We start from the raw sequence: 20,161 nt of genomic DNA, 5'->3' as shown, positions 1-20,161 counted from the left end.
AGTAAGCCAAGTGTGTCGGGCTTATATGGCAGGGGCCTGGTGAAGGGGGCTGCAGGGTAGGGTCTGTGAGCAGAGCCCAGCGCCTGCCCCAGGTCAGATCAGAGCCAGCTCCTGCCAGCTCCAAAAGGGACCCGCTGCTGGACAGAGTCAAGCCATGAGCAATGCTGGTTGTGCCTCTGGGAGAGCAGATTGCAGAAAGGGGAAAAAACTGCTTAACAGCAGCTGGGAGAGAGGTGTGAGAAATGGGAGAGGAATCCGCAGCCACCAAGGTGGTCAGTGGAGGGGGGCAGGAGGTGCTCCAGGCATGCAGCAGCAGTTCCCCTGCAGCCTGTGGAGAGGCCCCTGGTGGAGCAGGCTGTCCCCCTGCAGCCCATGGGTCCCACATGGAGCAGATCTCCACGCTGCAGCCCGTGGAGGAGCCCCCGGTGAAGCAGGTGGATGTGGCCTGGAGGAGGCTGCGGCCCATGGAGAGCCCCCGCAGGAGCAGGCCCCGGGCCGGAGCTGCAGCCCGTGGAGAGGAGCCCACGCAGGAGTGGGGGGTCTGGAGGGAGATGCCACCCGTGGGGGACCCGTGCTGGAGCAGTTTGCTCCTGATGGATGGACCCCGTAGCACGGAGCCGTGTTCTTGAAGAGTTGCTGCCTGTGGGCAGCCCCCGCAGGCTCAGTTTGGGAAGGACGGCATCCCGTGGGAAGGACCCCGCGTGGAGCAGGGGCAGGGAGTGACTGTGGGGGAGCGGCAGAGACGAAACATTACGGACTGACCACAGCCCCCGTTCCCCTGTGCCACTTGGGGGGAGGATGGAGAAGCATGTGGATGGGGGAAGTTGTCTTTAGCTTGCTTTTAATTCTTACTGCTCTTGTCAGTTAGCAACAGGCAGCAAGTTACAGTGATCTCCCTGATGCTGAGTCTGTTCTGCCCATGACAGTAATAGTTGAGTCCTTACCTCAAACCATGGGATTTTTTTTTCCATCACATTTTTTCCCCATCTTTTTGAGGAGAAGGACTGAGAGTCCAGCATGATGGTGCTGAGCTGTCCCTCGGTGTTAAACCACCACACCAAGACATTGAGGAAGGCTGCTTGCTCATAAGGGCAGCATAGAACGCTATCAGGGTCTTTGAGATCCAACCTCCAGCATTTAGAGACAACACCACTGAGATCAAATGCCTCTTTTCATAGCTAAGATTCCTATTCAGCACAATAGTGCTGTTGGGCCAGTTGCACGGAGAATCATTTGGAAGGCTTTTCCACCCTGGCTGTCAGCGGGAGCTTTGAACAATTCCTTACCCTGCTCCAAGCAGCTGCAGAGAACATGGGATCCAGGTGCTGCAATGCACCCGAACACCCCTCACTGCATCACCAGGAGCCAGAATGACGCTTCCAAGAGGGATGCCCCTTCTTGCCCAGCAGCCCCAAGGAACAGCATGGACAGCAGAGATGTGGCCACTAAACCACTACAGGGCAAAGTCTTTTGCCCAAATCCATGTCCCAGTACGAAAGCGGATTCAATGTGCTCAAGGGACAAGTGCAAGTTACGTTGCTACAGCTGCCGCCTCCGTTCGTTAACCCAAACCACGCTGTGGTGGCAGCTGTTTCACACAGCAGGCTTCAGTCCTGGCTTATTGTGACTGTTCTGGGACACAACACAACACTTACAGGGATCTCCCACAGCTGAGTTCTTGGTCTTTGCAGGAATCCATGTCACACTGGATCAGGACTGTCAAGTCAATTAAACCTTGGCAATTTAGTATCATAGTGTGGCTTTCAACTCTGGCAGCACTTGTGGCAGTGTCTGGTTTTACTTTCTGATTTCTAATGGGTGAAGGTTTTTGGAGTGGAAGCTTTTTGGATGGGCTGGACTATGAGGAACTTCAAGTTGGCGATGGCAAAGTTGAGAGCCTCTGGGTAAGGATTAAGGGATGAACAAATAAAGGGGATGTCGTTGTGGGAGTCTATTACAGACCACCCGGCCAGGATGACAACGCTGATGAATTATTCTTTGCAGAACTGAGAGATGCCTCGAGATCAACTCCCCTTGTCCTTATGGGGGACTTCAACTTGCCAGATGTCAACTGGGATCACCACACAGCTGACACGAGCAAGTCCAGGAGGTTCCTAAAGCACCTCGATGACAACTTCTTGGCGCAGGTGCTAAGGGAGCCAACTAGGAAAGGTGCTCTCCTAGATCTGTTGCTGGAGAACAGAGAGGGTCTTGTGGGGGACGTGGCAATTGGTGGCCGTCTCAGTCATAGTGACCATGAAGTGGTTGAATTTCAAATTTTTGGTGACAGAAGGAAAACTGCCACCAAAACGGCAGCCCTGGATATGGGAAAGCAGACTTCAGGCTGCTCAGGGAACTAGTCAGCAAGGTCCCCTGGGAAACTGCTTTTGAAGGCATTGACGTCCATCCGTGCTGGTCAATCTTTAAGCACTGCCTCCTAAAAGCACAGGATCAGGCAATTCCTAAATATCGGAAGTCAAGCAGGCGGGGCAGAAGGACAGCCTGGCTGACCAGGGATCTTCTTCTGGAGCTTAGGCAGAAAAAGAAAATGTACGGCTGCTGGAAGCAGGGTCAGGCAACGTGGAAGGAATACAGGGACACTGTTCGCATTTGTGGGGAGATTTCCTTTTATGATAAGATCACCCATCTAGTTGATCAAGGGAAACCAGCTGATGTGATCTTTTTGGATTTCAGTAAAGCTTTTGACAAAGTTTCCCATGGGATCCTATTGGACAAAATGTCCAGCATACAGCTCATACAGCTCACCCATCATATGATGGGTGAGCAATTGGCTGACGGGCAGGGCTCAAAGGGTTGTGGTAAATGGGGCCGCATCAGGCTGGCAGATGGTCACTAGTGAGGTCCCCCAAGGCTTCATTTTAGGGCCAGTCCTCTTCAATGTTTTTATAAACGATTTGGTTGTAGGACTAGAAGGTGTGTGGAGCAAATTTGCTGATGACACTAAACTTGGAGCTACTCTCCACTCACCTGAAGCTAAGGTAGCCAGCTACTTTGAAAACAAGAAATTAAAAATTTGGTGTCCGAGCTGAAGTTGCTGAAGTCTTTCTATTGAGAATATAATGAGCTTTTGACAAAAATATTATAGCCAGAAATCGACGTGGAGCTTGAGGTTTCCTTTAGTTTGCTTTAGGGGGTGGGGGTAAGTTAAAACAATGAGTTTAATTGTAAGCTGCAGTTTTCTACAGAAACAATTTCCTTTATGCCATGAGGAGAAAAGTAAGTTAAATTGCCTCCATCCTCTTGAGTTTCTTCATTTTGTAGAAGTAGTTAGGAATGAAGCAGGAAATGCTGTAACAGACCACAGCAAACAAGTAACAGAGCTAGGGAATAGGTAGGACAGAGAGATGCAAGTTCAGAGTGACTGTACTGGTAAAATAGTTCCCCATGCTATCCAGTAACGTAAATTTCTTATTCAAACTTCTGTAACAAGCCCCGGAAGTTTCAGGCAAGGCTCACTACAGAAACTAAATTAGTCTAGTACTCACATCTCTTCCACTACATTTAACACGGATAACTGTAGGATCTTAATGTTTGCTTATTCCGTGTTGGTCAAGAAAATAAATGCTTTCACTGCAAAGAAACAGCGTGATCAGGCAAATTTTAAACGTTAATGAAAAAGTAATTATGTAAATGATCCATCTATCTGCCAAACCGAGAGTAACTGAGCAGACAGAAAGGAAGAAGGCTCGAGTTACACGCTGCACAATTCCATGTGCTACATTAAGTTCTATGGTTTTCTACACGTGGTACACAAATTGTGACAGATGACAGAATGGCAGATAGGAACACTTAAAACAAGTAACATATTTAAAGACAACTGGACACTCATTTGAAGTATTCATTCACTTTGATGAATATCTTTATTAAGAAGTGAGCAGTATCAGCATGATTTCTGGTGTTTAAAGTGATAGAAATATATTCATAAATGAAATGCAGATCACATCTCCCAGTACTTTGAAAAAGTTATTTGCAGTTGTGATCTCCAGCATACCACTGCCAGGAACGTTTGCTAAAGTGTCCTCCTCAACTGTCATTAACTGCTCTTCTTTTCTACCAGTGCACAGGCCGTAACATCATCTTACTACCAACTGGTCGTAGTCTCCAAAGCATCCAACTTATCTTTCTAATGGACATGTGGCAGCCCTGGTTCACCTGACAATGCAAGATATGAGAAAAAAAGACATCACAAAAGTAAACATATTGCACTCAGATTTTTAAACAGCAAAACTGAAGGAACAAAGAATTAAGAAGTTTTAAAACAGTTTAATTACTTCTGGCATTTTGCTTTACCCTTAACTAAGAAAATGTGACAAACTGATGAAGCTTTAGCTTCTCCAGAATGAGCATAGAGTTACAGCATTGAAGACTTCCCTTAAAAGCTCTTCTATAAATAACAATGTAAGTATTCAGTAAATCAGTATGAGCTTTGTAAAAGCCAAGTGGAAACGCCTGGGGGCCTGAAATACATCTCTGAAAAATTCAGGTGTTTGTCTTCACTTTCTGATTCATAAGGAAAGACAGGTCTCTCCTTCCTGGAGAAAGTGTTGCTATCAATATTATTTTAACAGAGGAACTCAGCAGTGCAGTGGAGACAAACCGTGGCACTTAGCAACACTTCTGTAAGAAAACAAACAAGAGGCGGCAGAACTGAGGAACAACATTCACAGCACAAGCTGCTTTGGCAAAGGTTCCCGTGAGTCTCCTGGGTACTGATGTGATGACACCATGTGATTACACGGATTAGCGGTAGACTTGGCAGTGCTCGGTTAACAGCTGGACTTGATGATCTTAGAGTCATGGAGTACAGATGCTGTGAGCACTGTGATCACAGACAGTATCTCTCACTAAGTCAGCAACACAGCTTTCCAAAAGTCATCGGCTCTTGAGCTACAGCATCAGAATCCCTGTTGAACAGATTACTGTTAATTATTAAGATTGCTTTAAAATGTCTCATGGAGGAAGCTGTTAGGGTGAAAATATTAGGCCATGAGCTTTAGGAGTATTTTAGGTTTGAAATACAGTCACTGTGACAAGTATTTTGACATGAGGACCCAGAAAACATCCATTTCTATCAACACAGCAACTTTAAATTTGATAATCAGTATACACTGATTTGTCACACTAATGCTTTTTGTCTACTCTGAACAGGAATTTCCTTACTTCTGTTAGGAGTCAGGAGTAGTATTTTCTTGCACAGGAGAAGAGGTCATTGAAATGCTGACCTGCATTGTTGGCTCCTTGCAAGAAGAGGTAACTATACTTGCTCCTTCAGCATCAGATGAAATTTCATATTTGTCCTCTGTTAGTAACTGGAAAGTAACCATGAAAGAAATCAACTTGTTTCTCTCATGCTTATGCATCAAAACCCATCTTCAAAAAAAAAACTACCTACAACATGCTCTTGCTCTCCAGCATGTCATACCTTCAACTGGAAAATTTTCTGTTCAAGAGATTGCTTAATTCACATGAATGCAGTGGCACTTTCTACTTCTGATGTATTGGCCTGTATGAGCCATGTCAAAAGGGCAGAGAACATTGCATTTCTGTACACAGCCTGGCAAAACTTTATCTTAAAGAGGAAAGCATAACTCGTTCTATGGTCTAGGTGACTACTTTCCTATTTTACAATAATGAAAAAACTGAACCTGAACAAAAACTGCTCCATAGGCAGCCTGAGAGCCTCTTAAGAGGAAAGTTCACATTTCTGGGCAGATAGCAGGATAATAGGAACATCCCTGTGTCCTCAGAGAGGAAAAAAAAAAAAAAAAAAAAAAGATACTCTTGCAATTTACAACTTTCAGAATTCAGGGCTCAGTGTCTACATTTCTTTGAAGATAAGCCACGGGAAAAACCCTTCCCAGCAGCCCTGAATCTATTTGGTATCAAATCACAAGCAACCCCAAGTCATCTGAAAAATAAAACAAAATTTATCTATTATTAATGTGCTTAAGTGAGACTGGGCTGTATTTCTGATGACAGGAGGACAATGAAATCTCCATCTGGTGTCCTGGGTCTGCATTATTCATTTGAAGAATGAAATGACAATTGCCATCTAGGTAACATGCTATGAAGACAACTATGAAGCTTACACTTTGTTTGTCCTTTTAAATGTTTCTACTCAATATAAAAGCGTAGTTTTCTGTCACAGCTAATGCTGTTCTATGGACTATTTTCATAGGAATTGAAGAGACAAGTTTAATACTTCCCTGTGGAAACGGGCAGATGTTGCAGCATTTTCTTTACAAATCAGACATTTTAAGTCTGTATACCTAGCACCAGCAGCACAGCAAAGCGTTTAAGAACTATGAATATAAATAGTTTTTCCTGAGGTTGTACACAAAAAGACACCAGGAAAAATAAAAGAGGTTAGCTACTTAACATGTTATTTTTCCCCCTTCTTTTAGTGGTGTAGCACCACTCCTCATTCCCTTGGGTGTTCTATGCATAGCCTGACACCGCAGCTTTTCCACGAATCTCACTTTGCCATTATCTCATGGTAACTTTATAAACAAGTTAACTAAACTGCATTACCTTTTCTCTTCATTTTCTTCCTCTTTCTCCAAATCTTGCCCTGTCAGTGAATCTAAGGCAAAAGTGCACATTCCAAATGAGGAACATATCTGGATTGACTACAGTTCTTCTGTAGAGTGAATGCTACAGTGGTTTGTCATGTGACACGAGTCATCAGATGAGTAGACTCATTTTGTAGACAGGGAAAAAAAGAAATTCAGTGGTTATTTGGGTGTCAAAGGTATCCTAGCAGAACTATCACAGATACCACACCTACGGCATAAGGTTTGCATGGATACAACTGTGGTAAAGCAATTTCAGCAAGGAAGTTTGAGCAAGCAATGGAGATTTTTTTTGCATGTCTCGTTACAGATTACCTAGGCTGCATGAAGAGGAAAGAGGAAGTTGGGTTCAGCAGCTACGTAATCACTGATTTCTACACAACTTCTTATCCTATGTCTTAAAAATTGTTTGAAGGTAATGTCTTGAGTCATAGCACTACCATCAACATATAGGTGGACCAACTCGCACAGATTAGAAGCAAGGTTTAGCAATGCTAATTTAAACTCAGTGTGCTATATATTCTGTAATCCGGCTTTCAACAAAGGCCTATGAACGTTGGTGCCAGCAGCAAGTAGACAAACAGGCAGCACTGCTTCATTCAGCAGTACTTTATGCCACTTCAAGTTCCTTATGAAAATACAGCAAAAAAATTCATTAAAAAATCGATAAATAAGACTTTTTGATATTTTGATAATTAGAGTAGTGTACTGCAACAAAAGCAGCCTTCAAATATAAACTTGGTCTATCTTATTGATTGCTTGTTGAGTGTTCTCTTTTACTAAAAGCACTGATCTCCAAGGAAAGACCAAGCATAGACACACGCAGCAAGAGCTTCATTTCTCTAAATGCCTTTCTCAAGAAATGAAGGAAAAAAACTTCCCAGGCAGACTGAAACAAAGTGAAAAACCACTCAAGTTCCCTGGTAAAACCATACTGCTGTATATCGTACGCCAGCTGTCTGAGTGGATTGTACCGCCCAGCTGTAGAATTGATCATGCCAAAGAAATCACGCTTGGAGAAATGGGTTTAAAACTGCTCTTTGATGATACTCTATCCTGGGAGTGTTTGGCAGCAAGTTTCATGCATGCTGCAGTGCCAAGAGATGAAGGAGCAGGTGAACGCCTCAGGCAAGCCTGCTGATTAGAAGTCAGGGACTGCTTGGCTCCAATGCAGCCAAAGCCACCACTTCCCAAACCAGTTCCAGCAGAGAGCCAGAACACGCAACTTGGCAGTGTTTTCGATGCAGTCAGAGTTGGTGGCATTAGCAAGGATATCCTCAATGCTACAAGACCTGTCTTGCCACATAACATCATATGCTGATTATAAAGGCCTAGGGCTTCCCTATTGGTATGACATGACCTACAGAAGGTAAACGAGAAGACAATTACGTTCTACAGGCTGTCCTGGTTTTGCTGGGGATAGAGTTAATTTTCTTCCTAGTAGCTGGTATGGTGCTGTGCCTTTGATTTGAGATGAGGATAATGCTGGTAATACGCTGATGTTTTAGAATCATTAAGGTTGGAAAAGACCTCCAAAATCGTCTAGTCCAGCTGTCCACCTACCACCAGTATCACTCACTAAACCAGGTCCCTAAGCACCACATCCAACCTTTCCTTAAAGCTGCTGCATTTCAGTGCTTACACAAAAGCAAAGACTTCTCAGCTTCTCGTGCTGCCTTGCCAGTGAGAAGTCTGGGGGAGCACAAGAGTCTGGGAGGGGACACGGCCAGGACAGCTGACCCCAACTGACCAAAAGGGATATCCCATACCATGTGGCATTATACTCAGCAATAAAATCAGGGGGAGTTTGCAGGGAGGCTGCCATTGCTCAGGAACTGGCTAGGCATCGCTCAGCTGGTGGTGAGCAACTGCTGTTTACATCACTTGTTTGTTAGGAAAACAAAACCAAAACTGTTTACATCACTTGTTTGTTAGGAAAACAAAACCAAAACTTTCTTCAGTGTAATCACTGTACTTATCTCTACCCATGAGTTCTTGCACTTTTACCTTTTTCAATTCCCTCCCTCATACCAGTGGAGGGGGGGGGGGCGAACAAGTGTCTGCGTGGTACTTAATTGATAGGTTAAATGATAACACAGGCCTTCAAGTAACTCCAGGGCATGAAGAACTATTTATTCTGTCCAAAACTTGAAAAAACATCAGTGCCACCAGTATTGTGCTGGAACACCTCTTTAAGAGGCTACTACATCTGAAATCCATTTGGGAAGATGGAACATCAATCTCGTGGGTTGTACAGGGTCAAAAAGAAGCATCACAACCCAGAAGGAAGTAAAACATGGGTATGTAGAAAGCCATTAGCTCATCTAGCACTAAGAACTAGGCTGTTGCAATTAACTGAAACTGCAGAGGACACAACACGTACCTTCTAAAATGCCACACAAGATGGAGGACATCCTTTGCCCACACTGTAAATATAAAAGCCTTTTGTCCTCTGTCACAGCAAAATGTCAGAATGCATATGAAGACTCATACTCCAGAGGGCTACATGAAATAAGGATCTCATTAGTACAGGGAATATTTATTACTCATACCCTACCAATCAGTCCAGCACTTCAAAATACATACAAGGTGAAAAACTAACTAGTATTACATAAACTCAAGGCAGAATAGACCTCTGTACTTTTTTCACTCTAAAGTCCTGGTGACAATTCTGTATAGATGGAGAAATACAAAGTTAAACCTTTCAGTAGCTAGGAAAACTGGTATATTCTGTTCTTGAAAACTCACTAAGTAGTACTAGTACAGATTCATTTTTAAGAAAGACAGTCAATGGTCACCCACCAGGAAAGGTAACCGCATGTCAGGTCTGCCCATGGGAAGCCACTGCCCTTCCCATTGTAACTCTCTCCTCCACCTCTATCTGCAGTACAGGTCTTCTTTAAAGAACCTAATAGACATACAAAAAAAAAAGTAAAAAGTTGCACGGTTGCATTAAATACAGTTTGAACAATGTTAAGCTAGTCCCAGTCTCAAAGGAGCTGTCCTCTGGTCAGCTAAATACCAGACTGTTTGCAAACAACATTTAATCGCTATTCACGTTCATGTCAACAAGAAAGCAGCGGAAGATGTAGGAACACACCTCAACTACGCATGCTGATTTCCAGCCTGAAGTAGCTGTGTATTATTCAGTCAAGTGCCAAGCGTGGTAACAGAAGTGTCTATTGATCAGAGTACAGCAATGTGATTCATAAGTCAAACTTGTAGAGAGCAGAAAGTAAACACAAACTTTCCTCTTTTGCTTGCTGTACACAAAATGACTCACATTGAAACTGGTGCCCTTAGTGATTTCTCAGGATAATTGTTTGCTGCGCTGCCACTAGAGCAGTATTTGGACTCATCTGCCATCATCTTGCTGGTACTTTTGGAAAATGTATGAAAAGCGTTCATTCCTTTGCTGCATTACAGCTCGTTATGATTTAACCCAGCAGGTAGCTCAGCACCACGCAGACATTCACTGACCTCCCATCCCTTGTGGGACAGCAGAGAGAATTGAAAAGAAAAATGCAAGAATTCATGGGTTGAGGTAAGGACAGTTTAATGAGAAAAAGGGAAAGGAAGGCAAACAAACAAAAAGAATACACAGAACAAGCAATGCAAAATGCAACTGCTCACCATCACTGACTGATGCCCCGCCAGACCCTGAGCAGCCACCCCGTTCACCCCATCCAGCCATCCCATATTGTTCAGCATGACACCACCTGGTATGGGATATCCCTTTGGCCAGTGGGGGTCAGCTGTCCTGTCGGTGTCCCCTCCTCTTGTGCCCTGCTGGTGAGGACGCTGGGGGAGCAGCACCAGAAGCTGAGAAGTCCTACCTCCATGTAAGCTCTACAATGCAACAAATGAAACCGTGTGTTACCAGCAGTATCTTCATCTTAAATCCAAAACACAGCACCATACCAGCTACTAAATTAACTCCATCCCAGCCAAAACCACAACACAGCTTTAGATTCCCCTCTTCATTTAAGAAGACCAGGTGATAACAACTGGACAACACATTTAATTACGCTGTCTGTTCCCTCCACTACGTAAGAACAGCTCTCAGACAGAAAGACACAAGTAGCATGAGTTGAAGCGTTATGTGTTCAATTCCAAAGAACTGAATAACAGCCACTATGGACCAGCCAAGACATCAGCTTCTTCATTTAGAAGGAATAGTCCTAGAGCAATAAAACTTAAAACAACAATAACAAATATATATATACTTCTCTCAAGGGATATGGCTTTGCAGCAGTCCTGCGAAGGAGCCATTCACCTCCCCTTTTTCAGACATGACCAAAGCATTTTGTGCGTTAATTCTAGTCTCTGGAAGAAGAGGGTAGAATATTTTCTTAAATTATTTTTTAAAATATAATAATAAATAATTTTTAAGAATGGAAATGTGCAACCATTTGGCAAATCTGAATTCAGGGACACTGAAAAGAAATTTGTAACCAACTTAAAATCCACCCAGGTCAAGAATACCTACATTAGAAAAAAAGAGCTAAGTAAATGAAAGAATTTCAACTTCAAACTAAAAATAAAAAAGAACAAAAGTGATTCCAACAGAACCCCAGGAAAACCCATTTTTGTATGGGTGACTTGCGTGATTCCTATGTGTCTATGCTGCTTTTCCTCACTCTCTATCAAAATCTTTTTGTTTTGCTTTTTCATTATCTCCTCATATCTGGAACCTTTTTTCCTATAAGTAAATCATAAAGCATTTTAGAAAAGCTTCCAGAGTTATCATAAATGGACTAACAATATGAGAAAAAGAAGCCTCCTGCTGCAATAAAGAATAGAGCTGTTGTTCAATCTTGAATTTTGGATAAAAGAAAAAGGAAGTTCAAGATGTGCTCTTAGTCCCTTAAATACAGCATCTGCATATTCTTCATTGGGTGCATAGGGTAAGCATGTCCAAAAGAGGTGTCAGACAGACCCCTGCCTATCGCAGGGCCCAGGCCCTGGTGGCACATAAGCTCTGTAAAGTGTTTAACTAGATTGTTGCCTTCGTTCAAGCTGAAGGAGACAAAACTTTCTGAACAGTGGTTGGACAAAAGATGGTATGTTCCCCAGCTGCGCTCCATGCAAGAAACCTTTCACAGCAAGTTTTATCATGAGGCAGCTGGAATATAGCGTGCTTCAATGAACACGCTAACTGATTATCTATAATCTTGGGGTGTACAAGGAATTCATCCTGGTGAAATAAAAAGAGCTCAGAGTTGTTTTGAAGATCTCTAAGACATCTCATCTCAGTTTTGAAACAAGACAATGTTTACCAGTTAAGCATTGACAAAATGCAGAGAATCCACTTGAGTCACCCACTAAATATTCATAGATTACTAAAATCCTCTCATTCTCCTGATCAAATTAAATCAGATAGATAAGAGTCTTGATAATGTGATCTATCAAATGCATAAAACACAGGAATCTTTTTCTTTTTTTGACAACAAAGGAAGGAATTGCTATCCAATACTTTAACTTACCCCACTATTTTCTACATTTGATAAAATACTACATTTTACATTCAAAAAGTAATGCATTGGCTAGTGGTTTCCTTTGGTATTCCGGGAACTGCTAACCAGAATCACTTTGGCTCAGCATAACAAGACGACGTCTCCGTTCATACCTGGTATTGCAGTCTGTTCCTCTCCACTGCTTAACGTGCATATCCTCAGCACTGAAGCCATCAAAACTGCACTCGGAGCTCACAATGAAGTCAAATATTTTTCCTTCATTATTTCCTGTCTGAGCGGTAAAACATGTTGTTCAGGGTATCTACCCATGACAGTAAAAACTATTTTGCATTTAGGAGTTTTTCAGCAGAATGTACTTTTAAAAGACGCACGTACTTATTCCGCATAAAAATTGTGCCAACCCACTGAGTAATTTACAGCAGCTACTTTCATAGCACTGTTACATTGCTATTTAAGACAGGAAAGGAACACAACATCCCTTTAAGCTGCAAAGGGCTCTAGAAGGACTGAAAACCTCACATGGAAATTTAACTAGAACATGATCTGTTCATACGCAGTGACAAGACAATACCTGCCACCCTAATGAAATTAAATAGTATGGAATAAATTTAACAAGCATTGGTCATGTGTTGCTGAGAAAGCAATGCTGAAAATACATTAAAATAGTACGCCTGAAATTGAAAACTTCACATAGCAATTTACCTCGAGAGGAAAGATGTTAACATCTTCTACATGGTCATGTAAAACAGGTTGTGAATCCAGCAGCCCTCCAGGTACATTTTCAGAAACAACTGTAGCCCTGCTTCTGTTTTCATCATCTTCTGTTGCTTGTTCCATGTATTTCAGCAGTGTGTGAAGAAAATTGATTAGTAGCCCAGTTCTTTACTATTTAGGAACACATTCTTAACAGAATTTAAGTTAAAAATTCATCATGCTATTATCAGTTATTCGTCCCCAACATAATTTTCCCCAATTTGTCACGATAGCAATTATTATAGTAGCTGACTACAGGGGATTCAATTTATTGCTGAGCTTTACACTCCTAATGCAACACAAAACCAACATTTATGCTAAAAGATTTGCATCCTTACTTAAATAGACAACTCTGAATGACCACACGAGCCACTCGTAAGTACGCAATCTTCTCCCCAGGCCAAGTGAAAAACTTGAAAATACTCAGATATTTTCATAGTCATAGCTTAGATGAGACAAAGAACTAAGCCCAAAGATAGCTGAACGCTTGAAGGAGAAAGTTTTTTAGAGATATTGGCTTGAACAGTCAAATAAGTTTTGATTCTGCTATGCTTAGTTAGATTTTTTGTGTGTTTTTGTTTTTAAGTGATAGTGTTATTTCCCTGTTAACTGTAAAATCACTTTAACATGAGTTTAGAGAAAAAAATGATACAGAAACATTTTTTACAACAGTTAAGCTTTCTCGGTGTACCTTGCAGTTTTAGAGGAGGGAGGTTTGGCAAAGCTGAGCAACACACATGCTCAGATCACATTTGGTTATCCCAAGAGTTCATTCAGTGCAGCAAACTGACTTAAAGCACATCTGTATCACATTTTCTCTTTCAGAAATATTTCTTAAAGATCTTTTACTTGCCATACGCATGCTCTGTTGTGTTCTTAACATTAAAACCTATCTCGCCTTCTGAAGGTTCCCCGGATATGTGCTACACACGCACCTGCTCCTGTGCAGGGGACATCACAGAGCTCACATTGAAGCTGTTTTTGAACCCTGCAGGGGCTCTTGTTTCCTTGGTTTCCTGTCTTCTGAACAGCTTCTTTCTTTCTGTGCTTTTGTCATTCTAAGCGCTCCCGGTAAGTCTGCAATCAAACAGGGCAACACATTCATTTTGCTTTCAATGGCGGTACTGTTTTTTCCTACAGAAACACCAAATGTCTTCTGAAAATAAATGGAAATTTTCCAGAAAGTCAAATTTAAAAAAAGAACAAAAACCCCTCACTTCAGACTCCCATCCAAACCTGCAATATATAAAATGCTCACAAGTGCTAACAGCTTGATGAATCGCCCTTTACTGACTCACCCTGCAATAGGAACTCACATGCGACCTAATCATTTCAGGCTCCTTAAACAATGTCAGCTTGGGTGCAAGACTTAAATACAACTAAACATATCTGTCTAGTACAATTAAAATGATTAGCTTTTTGCTGCCTGTGGAGCACACCTAGCATAGCTGATTTAGATTCAAGTTACTAAATTGTAGGCATATGCATTTGGTTAGATGCATGTCACCTCACAAAACACAGAGCTAAGGACCCTTTTGGAAGGCACTGACTAAGAATCATAACTGCTGTGGACAAGAGTTCAAAGAAATCAGGCAGTTACAGGCATATCACATGCTTGCTTCTGAAAATCTGTAGGAGTTTTAAATGTGGTAACTTCTTGGTTGGTACGTTTACTCTTTTTGTAATACATTACAGTACTCTGCAAGAATTTGTTTCACTTCACTAAACAGAAGTAAAAGACTACAGCTGTGCTCAGAACTCCAGGGGTGTCATCACCTTAAATAACCTTGGACATCGTGCCACTGACTAATAAGCTAATGAGTTAATAACAACATGATCTTGACCACCAGATTAGATCTTAAAAAAAAATCCACACAACTACTTAGCAAATCTTCTCACTTACTCAAACTTCAACCCATCTGAATTTAGAAAAAAAAAAAAAACAGCTGGGCTTACCTTGATAAACCTTAACCTTGGGAAAACATCAACATCCTCCACATGAGCAGACAGTGAGATGGGACTGGCACTTCATCCTGCTAAGGGTAGGGAAGGAGGTGGTTTCCCAGCTTTTATTAAGGTTAAAATGTAGTGCTAACCACTGATCTACCATAAGATCTACACATTCTTCAATAAATTAGTCAAGAAAAAGATGTTTAGCATATCAATAAAACACACTTTCTTCCTAAAACAGTAAAAGGTTGTCTAAAAAAGTCTTAAGAATACAAGTTGTTAGATATGTTAGACAGGACTATTGGAAGTTGACTGTGCCAAGGTTCTGGGCTACTGGATCTGTATCAGTAAATAACTGTACAACTTGTTTGATTTCACAGATAAGTACTTAAACAAACAAAAAAACAACTAACCAAAAAAAAAAAAAAAAAACACAAATGATCCCATAGATTTCCTCTTGAACTTCATGCCATGCCTATTTTCCTGCAGGCTTTTTCATGTTATCAATGTGATAATCTCATGTTCTGAGTAATGTAAACTGTGAGGTTTGTGAAAACCAGGGGCAGTGCTTTGCATTCAGCTTCTGAATTCAGAATTTAATTCCAAGCCTTACTTTCCCATCTCAGAGAAGGGAAAGACCAAACAAAATCCAAATTAGTATCACAAATCTGGAAGAATTTTTAAGAGAGGCTCAAACGAACCTCTCTAGCTCTTCTGAGGACAAAGGATGGCACACATCATGATTCTGATTGGTAAAGGGTAAAGGTGAAAGCTTCTGGAATACATCCTACATCCTTCTTTACCTTCATAAGCTCAAGATAGTGTCTTTAGTTAATCATCTGCCAAACCACCAAAACATCAGATGCATTGAATTAATGAGAGCTATAGACTTTGGCACAGATTAAATCATATTTCAAGTGTTAGATGGCAGTCATATCACAAAAAGCCAGGAAGGATTCCAGAATTAGTCTTCTCTGAGCCACAGTGTAGTCAATTGCCAGGGCTGAACACAGCAGAAACCTGGTTATTAAAACCAAAATTGCTTTCAGTACCAGGAAAACTGAATTCACCCCTGAGGGGCACCACTCATCACCGGCCTCCACCTGGACACAGACCCATTGACCACCACTCTCTGGGTGAGACCTTCAAGCCAACTCCTTATTCACTGAATGGTTCACCCATCAAATCCATCTCTCTCCAATTTGGAGACCAGGATGTCATGTGGGACTATGACAAAGGCCTTACAGAAGTCCAGGGAGATGACATTGGTCGGTCTTCCCTTGTCAACTGATGCAGTCACTCCATCATAGCAGGCCACCAGAATAGTCAGGCACTATTTACCCTTGATGAAGCCATGCTGGCTGTATCAGATCACCTCTTTGTCCTGCATGTGCCTTGACCTTGCCTCCAGGAGGATCTGTTCCATGATCTTCCCAGGCACAGAGATGAGGCTCACTGGTCTGTGTTCCCCAGGTCATCCTTTGTACCCTTTTTAAAAATGGGAGTGATGTTTCCCTTTTTCCAGTCACCAGGGACTTTGCCTGATTGCCAGGACTTTTCAGATATCATGGAGAGAGGCTTGGCAAGAATATCAGCCAATTCCTTCAGGACCCTGGGATGCATCTCATCAGGCCCCATAGACTTGTACTTGTTTAGTTTCATCAGGTGGTCTCAGACCTGCTTTTCACTTACAGCAGGTGGGACTTTGCTCCCTCAGCCTCCATCTGCAGGTTCAGGGAAACAAAAAGACTTGGGAAGCCTGACTGGCAGTAAAGACAGGCAAAGAAGGTGTTTATCATCTCAGCCTTCTCCATGACTGTCATTACCAGTTCACCCTTCTCATCCAGCAGAGGGGGTACATTCTCCTTGGTCTTTCTTTCTGAGCAACATATCTAAAGAATCCGTTCCTGTTATTCTTTGCATCCCTTGCAAGGTCAGTTTCATCCATGCCTTGACTTTCCTTATCCCACCCCTGCACATCCAGACAGCATCCCTGTACTTTTCCCAGACCACATGTCCCTGCTTCCACTGCCTGTGCCTGATCATTGAGTCCAACTCCTGGCTCCACACATGACCACCTAAAAATCAGACCATGTGTCTGAGAGAATAGTCCAAACACTTCCCGAACTCCAGCAGGCTCGGTGCTGTGACCACTGCCCTGGGGAGACTGTTCAGTGCCTGACCACCCTCTCAGTGAAGAACCTTTTCCTAACACCCAGCCTGACCCTCCCCTGTCCCAGCTCCATGCCGTGCCCTCAGGTCCTGTCACTGTTCCCAGAGAGCAGAGCTCAGCGCCTGCCCCTCCACTTCCTGTGAGGGAGCTGCAGGCTGCCATGAGGCCTCCCCTTGGCCTGCTCTGTTCTGGGCTGAACACACCAAGGGACCTCATCCGCTCCTCATACATCTTGCCCCATACATCTTGCCCTCCGGACCCTTCATGTTCTTTGTAGCCCTCCTTTGGGCACTGTCTAGTAGTTTTATGTCCTTATATTGTGGCACACAAACCTGCCACAAAAGTACTCAAGATGAGTCTGCACCAGTGCAGAGCAGAGCTTTTTCCTCATAAACTGGTTTTGATCATTATCATTTTGTAAACTCTCCAGGTTATGATTTCATTTTGTTCAATTTCATAGTTAAGTAAACAGAATAAGGAAAAGCTGTTTTGCTTTTTCTGCTTCCACTTTCCTAGTACTAAGCAGAACAGGAACAGCCACTGCAGAGTACAGTACTGTGGCCACAGCTCCTTTGGTGCTGAACCAGCAACACCAGAGGCAAGCACATCCACTGAGGCACCATTTCAATGCACCAGGTGTTCCTTCCATGGCATAAAATCAGGCTGCAGATTAGAGTAAAAAGGCTTGAGAACTGAACAAAGTTAACCAGCACCAAGAACAAACCTGGACAAGCTGAGAAAAGAGCACTGCTTCAGAAAAAGGGGAGCTGAGTACAAGATCTGGATAGAGAGGCTGCTCTACTGCATTTTGTATTGGAACATCATGCTCTTATTAAAATTCAAGGTAGCTGCTTCTGTAGATGAGAAGGACCTACTTAGCAATAAGTCTTCTGAAGTCCAGAAGTGAGAAGTGCTTCTTCAAGCAGCATGCAGTTAACCTACAAAATTTGCTGCCACAGGAGGTCAGAAAGCTAGGTGTGGAATCAGATAATTCAGCCAATAGTAACTTTGTATTTCAGCAAATACAACTAAATGTAATTACTTTCAACTGTCAAATATCACCGCTGAAGCCAAGACTAAACCCTCCCCTCACACCATGACCACCAAATGATTAAGCTAAAGTCTGTGTGACTTCAAGCTTGTCCTAAAGCTTCCAGTATCATTGCTGGAAGCAAGGCACCTGATGTGATGCCTCATTAAGGCTGAATGACTTATATTTTAAAATGCTTGATGTAAGAATCCCTGCTGTATTCTTTCCTAGGGGGTAAATTTTAAACATTACTTCCTGTACAGTCATTGTAATTTATTTTATTATTTCATATTTCATCAATATTAAGGGAAAATGTTTGTTGGAAAAGAAGGCTTCAGAACACACTCTCTCTTCACCTCCAATTTCCTGCATCAACTGCTTTCAAGTTTACTTTACAGATTTCTAGCAATCCTGACTTAAATCTGAAAAGCTGAGTGAAACTTCATTAAAAAATTAGGTATTTTTATCCATTTGTTTTCTGAAGAATTCAGTAGATTTGTAAAATATGGAAAAATTAAGTCAAAGATAAGCATCTAAAAAAAAAACAGATGCTCTTCTCTTAGACAAATTTGACACATACCATGCTTTGAGAAAACTGCATTTATCATCAAAATATTTACATTTTATCTGGAGACGAAAGCTTTTATCAGCACTAAAATAAATATGAGAAGAAGAAAATAAGGATTAGCAAAATTAAGCCAGTTTTTAGCACTTATTGCTTCCTCAACAAGATAATGTTACCCAACAATTTCAGATATGAATATACTGCTCACTATTTTAAGTTTCTAAATATATAAATATTTCCAGGAGCTCGAGGAATATGTTTTACAGGCTCACAAACAGTTTACCTATTCCACCCCCACCAAACAAAAAAGAAATCAATGATGAAGTCACCCATTGAAAAGGTGAAATACTGATTCTTGGTAGTTTCCTTTTGATTTCTCACATGCAACGCTGTAAAAATATCACTTTATCTAGCATAGTTTCAAGGAATTCATGAAGAGTGTTTATAGTCTACAGTTCATATCATCATGCTTTCTCAACAGCTAAACAAATATTAATTACGCATTCAAGCTACTTTGAATTTTGTCTGGAGACATAATTGCAAAGTAGCATGTTATGTTTTCTGCTTATAAAGACACAAAAGAGGGAAGTGAAAATAATTTCTCCAATTTCTTATTTTCTTTGTTTCAGATTGCATTAAAAATAACCTGTTTAGGAGAACTGAGCACCTGGTATGAAACAGGTATTTGAGCTAAAAGAGACAATTCATAGTAACCACTTAAGACTGAAGAAACTATTCTATTTCTCTCAATTGAGAGAGAGACTTCTCCAAAAAGAGCAGGAGGCTCATCTCCTCCTGCAGCTACAAGTAGTGGCCTCAGTTGTTTTTTGTTTGTTTAACTGTTGTATTTGAGAACCAATTCTAAATCTACCTATACTACAAGAATGTTAAAACCAAACATACATACAGAAGACACGACTGCTGGATTCCAGAAGCACTCACTTGGTGGGAAGTATGAATCGCTGGCAGGATGTTGCAGCTGAACAGGCAGGTGCTGGGTGGTAGTACTGCTTGCTCTCACAGTTGCTTGCAGATGTTTGTTGTTCATAACGGTAATTATAATGCATATGGAATTCCAACAGAGCAAAAAGATTAAGAAAACACTGTGGTAAAAAGTCATTAATAAATGACTGACTTGACAGACAGCAGACAATTCACATATTTGATTTCTTAATAGTAGATAATGAGGTTATTTATAGAAAAAAACATTTAAGGGCATTTTGGTGGTATTGGCAGGGAATGATGTGGGAGCAGGAAGCAGGCTAATTGTGCTTTCTCTAGGAGAGCTCAGCTGGAGGTGCAGGGGAAACAGCAGGAATCACTGACAGTAACTCACAACAAGAAAGCAGTTTTAATTCACTCCTTTGAGAGGTTTCATTCCAATTACACACGGTGCTCACTTTGAGTCACCCCAAGATTACGGTATGCTGCAAATTTCTAAAGCATGATACAAGACCTCATTAAAAAAATACAAAATCCCATGTTCTTGTGAGTATGACAGATACACATTCAAGCTGTATATTCATGCAATGGGGAAGAAAACAGTAAGATTTAATTACTTTGACACTCTAGAAATACCTAGAAAATTGATAAATAAGAAACATCTCTTACCATTCAAAA

At 41.8% G+C, this 20,161-nt stretch overlaps 2 long non-coding RNA genes across 3 annotated transcripts; both read right to left on the bottom strand.

Moving 5' to 3' along the window:
* Nucleotides 1–3,849: 3,849 nt before the first annotated feature.
* LOC118179254 lies at nucleotides 3,850–6,714 on the bottom strand. The gene is made up of 2 exons (XR_004756410.1): nucleotides 6,553–6,714; nucleotides 3,850–5,330 (listed from the first exon to the last, which is right to left on the bottom strand). It is a non-coding gene; the product is annotated as an uncharacterized LOC118179254 (long non-coding RNA).
* A 2,681-nt stretch (nucleotides 6,715–9,395) lies between these two features.
* On the bottom strand, nucleotides 9,396–20,145 carry LOC118179253. 2 transcript variants are annotated; one of them, XR_004756408.1, is made up of 4 exons: nucleotides 19,449–20,145; nucleotides 12,773–13,900; nucleotides 12,223–12,341; nucleotides 9,396–9,501 (listed from the first exon to the last, which is right to left on the bottom strand). It is a non-coding gene; the product is annotated as an uncharacterized LOC118179253 (long non-coding RNA). The 2 variants fall into 2 exon arrangements; XR_004756409.1 differs by having other exon boundaries at nucleotides 19,484–20,145.
* Between the last annotated feature and the right edge of the window lie 16 nt (nucleotides 20,146–20,161).

The sequence above is a fragment of the Oxyura jamaicensis genome, chromosome 28 (genome assembly GCF_011077185.1).
Source record: "Oxyura jamaicensis isolate SHBP4307 breed ruddy duck chromosome 28, BPBGC_Ojam_1.0, whole genome shotgun sequence".
Classification (NCBI taxonomy): domain Eukaryota; kingdom Metazoa; phylum Chordata; class Aves; order Anseriformes; family Anatidae; genus Oxyura; species Oxyura jamaicensis.
This window is presented reverse-complemented; position numbering and strand designations above follow the sequence as displayed.